Here is a 12,027-nt window from a genome sequence, read left to right on the forward strand (position 1 = left end):
GAGTATGGGGGCCGTTTTCATTCAAACCACCACAGATACCGGTGAGTCTTGGCTTCAGGCTTTCTGATAGTGATTACATCGCTCACCCTGAGCATGGCAATCACAGGGATGAGATGTTGATAGCCCCTCCTTTCCAGATGAAGAAACAAAAGCACACAGCACCGAAGGCCCAGCTTGCTGTTCTAGCTCTGGTAGTGACTGAGCTATCGTCCCATAAGGTGCTGATGCTAATGTTCACTAAACATACTGTCCTTGGGTCTCAGCTCTGTTCCCCTCCCCACTGCTCCTGCTCCCCCGGTACCCCTGGCTCTTCAAATGTGGTTCCTTAGCCTGGCCTTCCATTGCTGTTACAGCTAGTGTTAACAAGTGCTGACATAAACTGAGAATCTACCATGTGCCTGAGGCTACAAGTGGCTCCTGAGCTTGCATGACAGCATTAGTTGGTGCCACCCTCAGGGCTATAACACAGATGGAAAGCCTGCCAGGGTGACTAGATGCTTTAGAATCAGACATGCCATGTGCAGTTTCTTAGGGGCAAGTCCAAGTGTCATCCCAGGGAAACCCCCCAATCCTCATCTCACTCCAGTACAGCATCTGGGCCTCCCCTACATTTTGTACATGCCTTTCTTTATAAGAGTTGCTGTGGTCATGGTGTCTCTGAACAGCAATAAAAGCCTCTAAGACAGTATCCAAGCTGCCTGAAAGGCAGCTGTGTGGAGCCTTTAGCACAGGGTCTAAGCAGGAGAATTCAATGTAACAAGGAACTTCCCATGATGCCTTGGGAGGAGAGAAAAGAGCAGCTTCTGCCACTGGGAAGCCAGGTAGAGTTTACTGTGGGACAGTGCTGGCCTTTCATTAGACATGAACAATCTTACAGAAAACCAAGCTCAGCCAGGTCAAGGGGAGACCATAAGAAAGCAGGACACAGCACACTGTAACTGTCAGAAAAACAAGGTCCTTGCACCAACTGTGCTAAGCACATTCTTTACTCAGCTCAAAAGTGCAATGGCCACATAGACAGCAGCTTGGTATAGTTTCACCCAGGTCTTCCTCAGGCCTCCTTAATGAGACTCAATTCTTTGGGCCCAGGTCTAAGTGTGAGTGTATTAGTCAGGGTTTTCTAGAGTCATAGAATTTATAGAACAAATATTCATCTATACTATATAGATATAGATACATACATGGAATGACTTATAGGCCACAGTCCAACTAATTCAACAATGGATAGCTGTGAATGGAGAGTCCAAGAATCTAGTAGTTTCTCAGTGCCATGAAGTGGGAGGTCTCAGCTGGCCTGGATATATTGGAATCCTGAAGACGTAAGCTCCGATGCCGGTGAAGGAATGGATGTGCTAGCAAGGTGAGGGCAATTCAGCAAAGCACAAAACCTTTCTTCCATATAGGAGACAACAGAAGGCATGGCCCAGATTAAAGGCATGTGTCTTTCAGCCTCAAGATCTGAATCACAGGTGTGTCTTCTTACCTCAAAGGTTCAGACTAGAAGTGGCTTCACCCACCTCAAACCAAGCAGAATATCTCTCACAGGTGTGCCCACTTCTGGATATGGTAAAGTTGACAACCAAGAATAGCCATCACGTGGGGTAACCCAGAAGAGTCACTGGAGTGCACAAAGCAAGAGTGGGTGCTGTGTGCACAGCAGCAAAGGGCAAGCTCAGCAGACAGTGCTCAGCAAAGCCTGGTTCCAGCAGCTACTGCAACATGGCAAAGGCTGAGCAGGGGGTAGGGCAGGTGGGGAGGACTGCTGGCGACGGGTGTGTGTGTGTGTGTGTGTGTGTGTGTGTGTGAAGTTGGTCTCACTTGGAGTTCCTGTGCTCTACAGAGCCAGCAGTGATAAAATAGTTTGTGTTCTCCAGAAAATGCATAGCTAGAAAGAGCGAGAAGGACATTCAAGTTATGTTAGAAAAAAAATAAGTAAATCTGTGAAAATAAAATAAAACAAAGAAATGTTTGAACACAGACTAAGAGAGGAATACAGAAAATTGAAGAACAAAACCAAAACCAAACAAACAACCACCACCAGCAGGGACTGAAGACATGGCTCCAAGCTTTAGAGGACAAGCGGTGTCACAGGTCAAAGTTCAATTCCAGCATCACAAATACCTGTAACTTCAGTTCCAGAGGAATATCCCCTGCCAAAGACAGACAGACAGTCAGACAGAAAGACAGACACACACAATAATTAAAAAAAAAAAAACAGTAAGTGAGACAACAATTGGGAATCTAATTGAGAGGTGAAGGGCTTGCTGATATTTCAGAGTGTCAGCCCACGACCGTCACTGTGGAGATTTGCATAGAATCCTTATACACTCCTATATCTGAACACTTAGAGAGTGGCATTCGGAGGTGTGGCCTTGCTGGAGGAAGTGTGTCACTGGGGGTGGGCTTTGGGGTTTCAAATGCCCAAGCCGGGCCCAGTGGCTCTCCCTGTTGTCTTCAGATCCAGAAGTAGAACTCTCAGATCCTTCTCCAGTACTGTATCTGCCTGCATTGCTGCCATGCTTCCCACCATGACAGCAGTGATGTAAGCCGCTGAACTGTAAGCCAGCCCCAATTAAACATTTTTTTTTTTTATAAGAGCTGCTGTGGTCAGGGTGTTTCTTCACAGCAATAGAAACCCTAACTACACACTCACCACTGGAGAAGTGTGGTAGCAGGGGGGCACGTGGCCAGGCATAACAGCAAAACCATAGCTGAGGGCTCACAGCTAGGTTACAAGTTTCAGGCAGAGAGAGACTAGGCCTGGCATAGGCTTTTGAAACCTCAAAGCCAACTGCTAGTGATACACCTCTTCCAACAAGGACATACCTCCTAATCCCTCCTAACAGTCCAATCAACTGGGGACCAAGCATTCAAATATATGAGTCTATAGAGACCTTTAAAAAAATTCTAGTGTTAGATGTTTTATTGGATATTTTATGTATTTATGTTTCAAATGTTATCCCTTTTCTCCCATCTCCCATCCCACCTCCCTCCTCCTCCTCCTGCTTCAATAACAATGTTCACACTCCCACCCACCCACTCCAACCTCATTGCCCTGGTATTCACCTACACTGGGGAAACAAGCCTTCACAGGACCAAGGGCTTCTCCTCCTACTGGTGCCAGACAATGCCATCCTCTGCTACATATGCAACTAGAGTCATGGGTCCCTCCGTGTGTGCTCATTTGTTGGTGTTTTCGTCCCTGGGAGGTCTGGGACATTTGGTTGGTTGATATTGTTGTTCTTCATATGGTGTTGCAAACCTCTTCAGCTCCTTCAGTCCTTTCTTTAGTACCTCCATTGGGGTCCCTGTGCTTAGTCTGATGGTTAGCTGCAGTATAGGGGCCATTCTTATTCCAACCAAAACAACTTGATATTAATACAAATATACACAACTACAAAAGAAGTCCACTGGCTGGAGAGATGGTTCAGCAGTTAAGACTATTGATTACTCTTCCACAGGACTTATCTTTGATTTCTACCACTCACAATTGGCTCACAACTGTCTATAACTCTAGTTCCAGGGGATCTAATGCTCTCTTCTGGCCATAATGGGCACTGCACACATTCGATACACACACATATGTGCAGGCAAACACCCAATCACATAAAATAGAAATGCATCTAAAAATAATAAAATGTGTATATACTCATAAAAAAATCCAGATGTTATTAACTTGCAAGTAAATGTAAAATCAAAGGATGGTTTTTGTTTTAGTGCTTTTCTGTGACTGTGCTAAAACACAAACCAAAAGCAACTTGGGGAGGAAAAGATGTATTTAATCTTACACTTTACAGTCCTTCATCAAGGGAAGCTAGGGCAGGAATTCAAGGAGAAATCTAGAGATACGAATGGATGAATGGATGTAGAGGGCATGGAGGGGTACTGCTTACTGTCTTTCTTTTCATAGCCAGTTCAGCCTGCTTTAATACACAAACCCCCTGCCCAGGGAGAGCAGCACCCACAGTATGCTGACCCCTCCCACATCAATCAAGAAAATGCCCCCACAGACTTGCCTACTGGCCAATCTGATGAAAGCAATTTCTCAATTAAGGTTTCCTTTTTCTAAGTGACTCTAGGTTGTGTCAAGTTGACAAAGACTAACATGTATAACTAATTACTATTCCTCAAACATCCCATCCACACACAGCTTTATAGGCTAAGTTCTCAAACTTACTCATAAATAACCTCTATAAACATTTTTTTTTCAGAAAAAGAAAGTAAATTGTATTTTGGGTGTTCCAAGCTTTTGGGCTAATATCTACTTATCAGTGAGTGCATACCATGTATGTTCTTTTGTGATTGGGTTACTCACTCAGGATGATATTTTCTAATTCCATACATTTGCCTAAGAATTTCATAAAGTTATTGTTTCTAATAGCTGAGTAGTACTCCACTGTGTAAATGTACCACATTTTCTGTATCCATTCCTCTGTTGATGGATGTCTGAGTTCTTTTCAGCTTCTGACTATTATAAATAAGGCTGTTATGAACATGGTAGAAAATGTAACCTTGTTATTTTTGGAGCATTTTGGGGGTATATGCCCAGGAATGGAATAGCTGGGTTTTCAGGTAGTTCTATGTCCAATTTTCTGAGAAACTGCCAGACTGATTTCCAGAGTGGTTGTACCAGCTTACAACCCCACCAACAGTGGAGGAATATTCCTCTTTCTTCACATTCTCACCAGTATCTGCTGTCATCTGAGTTTTTGATCTTAGCCATTCTGACTGGTATAAGATAGAATCTCAGGGTTGTTTTGATTTGCATTTCCTTGATGACTAGGGATGTTGAGCATTTCTTTAGGTGCTTCTCAGTCATTCAATATTCCTCAGTTGAGAATTCTTTGTTTAGCTCTGTTCCCCATTTTCTAATAGGATTATTTGATTCTCTGGAGTCTAATTTCTTGAGTGTTTTGTATATTTTGGATATTAGCCCTCTATCAGATGTAGAATTGGTAAAGATCTTTTTCCAATCTGTTGGTTGCCTACTGTTTTGTCCTATTGACAATGAATGTCCTTTGCCTTACAGAAGCTTTGCAATTTCATGAGGTCCCATTTGTTGATTTTTGATCTTAGAGCATAAGCCATTGGTGCTTTGTTCAGGAAAAGTTCCTCTATACCTATGTGTTTGAAGCTCTTTCCACTTTCTCTTCTATTAGTTTCAGTGTACCTGGTTTTATGTGGATGCCCTTGTACAAGGTGATAAGAATGGATTGATTTGCATTCTTGTACATACTGACCGCCAGTTGAACCAGCACCATTTGTTGAAAATGTTGTCTTTTTTCCACAGGATGGTTTTAGCTCAATCTACAGACCACATGAAGCTCGAGAATATAAAAGACAAAAGAGTGTATGCTTCAGTCTTTCTTAGAAGGGGGAACAAAATATTTACAGGAGGAAATACAGAGACAAGTGTGGAGCAGAGACTGAAGGAAAGGTCATCCAGAGACTGCAGCACCTGGGGGTTCATTCCATATACAGTCACCAAACAATATTGTGAATGTCAAAAAGTGCTTGCTGACAGGAGGCTTACAGAGCTGTGTCCTGCCAGAGTCTGAGAAATATAGAGTCAGATGCTCTCAATTGGACTGAGAACAGGGTCCCCAATGGAGGAGTTAAAAAAAAAAAAAAAAAGACTGAAGGAGCTGAAGGGGTTTTCAACCTCATAGGAAGAACAACAATATCAACCAACCAGACACCCCCCCAGAGCTCCCAGAGACTGAACCACCAACCAAAGAGTACACATGGAGGGACCCATGGTTCCAGCTGCATATGTAGCAGATGATGGCCGTATGGGGCCTCTCATCAGTGAGAGGAGCAACCCTTGGCCTGTGAAGGCTCAATGCTCCAGTGTAGGGCAATGCCAGGGCAGGGAGGTGCGAAAGAGTTGGTGGGTGGTCAGGGAACACTCTTATAGAGGCATGGGGAGGGGGGTGGGATGGGGGATTCCAGAGGGGAAACTGGGAAAGGGGATAACATTTGAAATATAAGTAAAGAAAATATTCAATAATAAAAAAAGGATCAAAGAAAAAGAAAAAGGAAAAGTGTAATTTATTTCTGTTTTTTTAAGTTATTTCTAGAGTTAGTTCTTGAGGCCACATTTCCTGGAATTTAAAACTGGTAAGATTAGTACAAGAAAACACAACTAGATTCCTGTTACTTTGTGTAAAGTATTAAAAATGCCATGTCAACAAATAAGATGAAAGTTACGTTACAAAATAAAAGCCTTTGTTTCATTCATCTCAGCCCAGCCAGTGCCGGTCAATGTAGCTCACTACTCTGTAGTGGGAGGTGACAAGTTATTCATGCAAAATAATGCTTAGGAAGTGTAGAAAAGACTAGTGGGATTTGCTGTCACTTTAAAGGACATTTTATCCTGTGTATAGTTGTTTTGCCTATATTGTGTTTGTGCTCCATGTATATATAGTGCCTGCAAAGGCCAGAAGAGGATGTGGGATGCCCTGGAATGAGAGTTGCAGATACTCATGTGCTCCCATTCGGGTGCTGGGAAACCAACCTAGGACCTCTGCAAGAGCAGCAAGTGCTCTTAACTGCTAAACCATCTTTCCAGCTGTATTAAATAGATTTTGTAAATACATTTTCAATTTGTAAAGCTCTACAAAACACCAGAACTAGTACAGAGCTTAATAAACCTATACTCTGCTTAAGTCTCTAACCAACATGGAGATGAAATGAAGTGAAAACTTAAGGGTTTTTTGCTTTTTGTTTTTGTTTGTTTTTTTTGGAAAGCTGGTTGGATGGTGTTTTGCTGGGGCAAACACATAAAGAAACATTTAGCTGAAGTGGACACCGGTGAAAGACTAGACTTGTAAAAGAACGTTTTGCTGAAGCAGGCACAGGAGAGAGAATGTTCTGCTAAAGCAAACACACAAAGGGACACGTGGTAACGGGTTTTTTTTTTTTTTTTTTAAACGACACACATGTATTGGTCTACCTTTCACTGTGTAGTTGAGCTCTATTTCTTGGGACTCCATAGAGAGAAACACAGCAAAACTTCTAGTGCTGTGCTATACAGTTTGTTGCTTCCGTAGACTCAGGCTGATTGACAGAGTGATGTCAGCTGAGGGAAGAAGCAAGCCCTGGGGAGGAAGCGTGTTGTTTGGGTAGAAATAGAACTCGATGGATGGTGACCAAGGCTGAGCTAGGCTTGCATGTAGAGGTAGCTGTGCAGAGAGCACAGCCCAGAACTTCTCCTGGTCCTTTCTGGTCCTTCCTGCTGACTCATGCCGAGACTGAGGCCTGCTAGGTCGTGCTGCTGACTCATGTTTGCTTTCCAACCCTACAGCACTGGACTGCTGGTGTATCCCTGACGTGTTTGTGAGTGGACTGAGCTGCTGCTGCCCTGTGGACTGAACTGCCGAGTTCCAGACAACACAGATGGGAGTTGCTCCAAAGAACCTTTCTAAACAGGCCCATTTCCCCATATTCTCCCTTTTTCACTACCTCTGGTGGGTGATAGGCTAGAGGGGAGGTTAAAACATATAAGAACCGTCATTAAAACTACGGTCTTAAAAATTAAAGTTACAATCGAGCAATTAAGAATTACAGTCAACCATTTGAAAGATTTGATCCAACTTGGTCAAATGAATACATACAAACTCCTTCAACAAATATACACACTTTGGAATAAATTTAGAAAGTTTGCTGGGCTAATAGGAGCAATAAATCACAAAAAAAAAAAAAAAAAAAAAAAGGTTTATATGTACCTTGTCTTGGAGCAATGGGAACTAATTACAGCTCATAATTTGAAAAAAAAAAAAACCACAATGGTGTTCTGGGTGCCCCCACCCCATGGCTGAGCAGCAGCTCCCTTCCTGAAAGCAGCATCTTTGTTCTGTGATACAATCCCTCCATGAAACATAGGAGCAAAAGGAGTCAAGCAAAGAAAGCAAATTCCACCCAGTGTGCTGCAGACGATACCCCTGCTCCGTGTGTGTGTGTGTGTGTGTGTGTGTGTGTGTGTGTGTGTGTGTGTGTGTGTGTGTGTGTGTTTCTGTCTGTCTGTCTCTCCTCTTTTGTGACAGGTCTCACTGTGTATCCCAGCCTAGCCTCAAGCTCTCAATCCTACTAAGTACTGGGATCTCCACTGTTTGTAACCCCCACCCACCCCGCTCAGGATTGCACTTTCAGAAAAGAGGCTGATGCACTTTCATGCATAAATTCTTCTCTGTACATGCAGCACATTTTCCTTATCCACTCATCTGTCAGAGGACTTGCTGTTAGCTCTGTTAGCTGTTGAGACTGGTACTTCAGTAGGGGTGGGGGGCAGGTGTCTCGCTGATGATAGGATTTTGTTCCTGTGGATGTGCACACAGCAGAAGGCCTGCCGGATCACACATTGTTCATGCTATTTTTAGTTTTTAATGGCCTCTCCATGGTGGTTTCCGGTTGTGGATACAGGAATAACCCTCCTCTCAACAGTGTGAAGTGTTCCCTTTCTCGGCATCCCAGCCAGCATTTGTTTTGTTTTGTTTTTGCTTTTTCTTTTCTTTTTTTTTTTTTTACTTTTTAATATCCCCTTAAATCTGTACAGATATTGTAATAAAAAGAAGCAGGACAGAAACGGTCCCAGGCAGATACAAACGGAAGGAATTTCTCACATACCACAGAGTCTAGGTAGACGTGTGAAGATCCAGGAAGGAGAGGAGAGGGCTGGGAACAGAAACAACTGGGTACATGTTTGGAGATAAAGGTCATGAGCACTAATGTAATGAAGTCACATCTCCAGCATGAAGTGGGGTAACATTCTAACGACAGGGTGCAAGGCAGATGGAAGATGGGAGTTACAACTGATAAAAGGCATAACCTGTTTAGAAAGCAATAAAATATAACACTGTAAATCAGACCAAGGGATGGAGGGCACATATTATAGTTTCTAAAGTAACTACCAAATGACTGTATAATTAAATATGCAATAAAAAGTATGTTGGTTGCCTTATAAAAGGGCTTCTAACCATGCCACCCCAAACATGACTGGTCATACTGAATGAGTGAGCTCCAAGTTGAATAAAAGACTCCTCTCAAACAATAAAACATGGAGTGACAGAGGAAGATCCTGATATCAACCTTGGCCTCCATCTGTGTGTACGAATAATTGAGCTCACTCATATACCATCAGGCACTGAGACAGAGAGACACAAGGAGAAAGAGAGAAAAGCCACAGGGAGCGTGTGTAGCTAACACTTTTATTTAAAGAAACTTGCACATGTATAATAGTAGAATGTTATAAACACACACACACAGCCCATACCAGCCCAAGGAAGAAAGCATGAAAAACCTGGTCATGCCAAGACATGTGACTAGGCACAGGCTCTACCTGGGGTTTACAAAGCTATAAAGTATATGGTTGGTGCCACCAAGAATATTTGGATGCATTTTGAGCACTAGATTATAAGAGTATTAATTTTGACCTGTGAGATTATGATAGAAAGCCATATAGAAGGAGTCCCCTTTCTCGGGGGTGCAAGGACCTGGCAGATATCTGCATTTTGGGTTGAAATAATCTAACAAACAGTACATTGATAGATGGGTATGTGGCCCTTTGTAACTACTCTTGTTTCTGACTAGAACAATGAGGCAGACATGAAGGCAGGGAGCTTAACTGTCTTTCTATTTAGATTAAAATATGGATATCCATTCTTCCTATTATTTCTTACAACTGAAATACTTCAAATAACACTGTGAAGATGGATGAGTGTGTTGGTTCAAGCATGTCATCTCATCATTCAGGGGCCTGAGGCAGGAGGATTGTGAGTTCAAGGCTAACCTGGGCTACACAGACACTCTTTCAAAAATTTAAAATAGTTAGAACTCTATAAATCTGGGAAGAAAGACTAATGACTGAGAGAAGAGAGGATGTCATCCATAGTTTTGGGACAGGCGAGTTCTTTATGGTCCTTGTCCCTTGAGCCAGGCAGCCATTCTGCAGATTCCCACCTGGTAGCATGTTTCTCTGGGCTTTGCTGGGCCTAGGAATCCAACCTGTAGTAGGCTTCAGAGAAACCAAGGATCGGCCCAACTTGCTTAGGGCACATGAAAGCCAAGTACCACCCCCATACCCTCCATGGCCTCTGGGGACAGTCCTTGAGCAGCCATTGCAGGTTTGTTCAGACCTTGACACCCATAGGAAGGACTGGGGTTTGCAGGCAGCATTGAAGTAAGTCTTTCTAATGGCTGCTGTGCTAAGCTCAAGATGCTCCCAAATCAGAGGCCTGCACAGTGCTGGAAGAATGACCTTCATGCCTGAGGAGGGAACAAATTCTGGGGTCAAGACCTCCTCAGCAGGCAAGCTAACCTACCGGGTGCCCCACATCAGGTGCAAGTCTCCCTCCCCAGGCTTTGCTGGGCTCCCACCCCTCAATCGAGCACCCGAGGCGTGCAGCTCCTTGCCCCTCCACCCCTCAGGACCTCATGCAGACACCCCACCACCGGCTGCAGGTCAGAGCCTCCAGCTGGGTTTTTAAAGTTCACTCAACCTTCTAACAATCGATTATTTCAGAGTCCAAAACTATATCAAGAAGCCTGGGAGTTTTCTACCCTTCTATATGTATTTTTAATGATCTCTTTTTTTACAATCCTGGACAGAGCTTTGCTGCTCAGTGAACTGTTGTTTGGGGATCACAGACGTGCAGTTACTACCATACTGGAAGTGGTAAGCTTCCACATGAATGTTCTGTTGCTGCATAAACACAGAGTGATCACTAGTCCATGGGGCAGCAAGAACTGGAATCATAACTCTGGGGAAGTAACTGCAGCCCAGAGAGAAATACTCAAGAGACTTTGTATCCCTGGGGATGGAATGTGGTTTCTCAGGTCAGTCAGTCAACAGCTTTCCCACAGAGCTTTCACCTCAGACCCCTAAGAGATATTTTAAAGTACAAAGACTTTTATTTTTAATATTGTTTATTGGGCCTTAAAAAGACAATTAGAAAATGAACTTGGTCTCTGCTCCAACCCCTTAATAGTGATTTACAACAATACAAAAATATGGGGCTGAAGAGACAGCTCAGCTGCTCAGAGTGTGTACTTCTCCTGCAGAGGACCCAAGTTCAGTTCTCAGCACACACACCAGGCAGGTCACAAACCTCTAATTCCAGCTCCAGGGATCTAACACTCTCTTCTGACTTCATACTCATAGTGTACATATACATAAATGCAGGCAGCACACTCATACACATAAATTAAATCTTTAAAAATGATAAAATGGTCAGACATCATGATGGGACATATTTAAATTGGTATATTTAATAGTAAGAGAAACTCTAGGCAAATGAATTGACAAATTATCCTTGAAGCTACAACATATAACTGAGGCTATGGATGATGATATGGGAAACCAGAGAATAGTGACGTCAAAACAGAATCTGCTGAAACAACTCCATGGTGTGTCAGCATCCTGTTACTACAACATGCTGGAGGTTGTGAGAAAAGGTTACTAAGCTCACAGTTTTAGCGGGTTCAGAGCCATGCTTACTTGGCCCTTTTGCTCTGGACCTGTGTGGCACACTCTGGAGGAAGTGTTCTGGAGTAAAACAATTTACCTCAGGGTGAGAAAATGGAGAAAGGGGTCAGGACCTCGCCATCTTCTGCAAGAGTACAATTCCAATGACCTAAAGACCTCCCTGCCTCATAAAGGCTCCATCACCTCCCAGACCTTCAATATAGGAACCTCTAGGTAAATACAAAGACCCAACCATAGCCTATGGTGAGATTTCCTTTACCTCCTTTAATATAGTGGCATTAGGAAAGAAAGAATAGACAATAAAAACCAGTAGAAAGTACAGGAGAACCTCTATGCTAATAAACCTGGAAATACAAATGTACTATTCACACTTACAGGTTAGGCTGGGGTCTTAAAATACATTAACTGATGAAAAATAAGGAAAATGATTGATAGAATGTCAGTTAATATTAAGAACATGTAAGTCACTATGTTTTGTGGAACTGTGTCACCAGCTCTTGTGAAAAAGATGACAAACTGTGTGTGTGTGTGTGTGTGTGTGTGTG

The sequence above is a fragment of the Micromys minutus genome (genome assembly GCF_963924665.1).
Source record: "Micromys minutus genome assembly, chromosome: 3".
NCBI classification, from domain to species: Eukaryota; Metazoa; Chordata; class Mammalia; order Rodentia; family Muridae; genus Micromys; species Micromys minutus.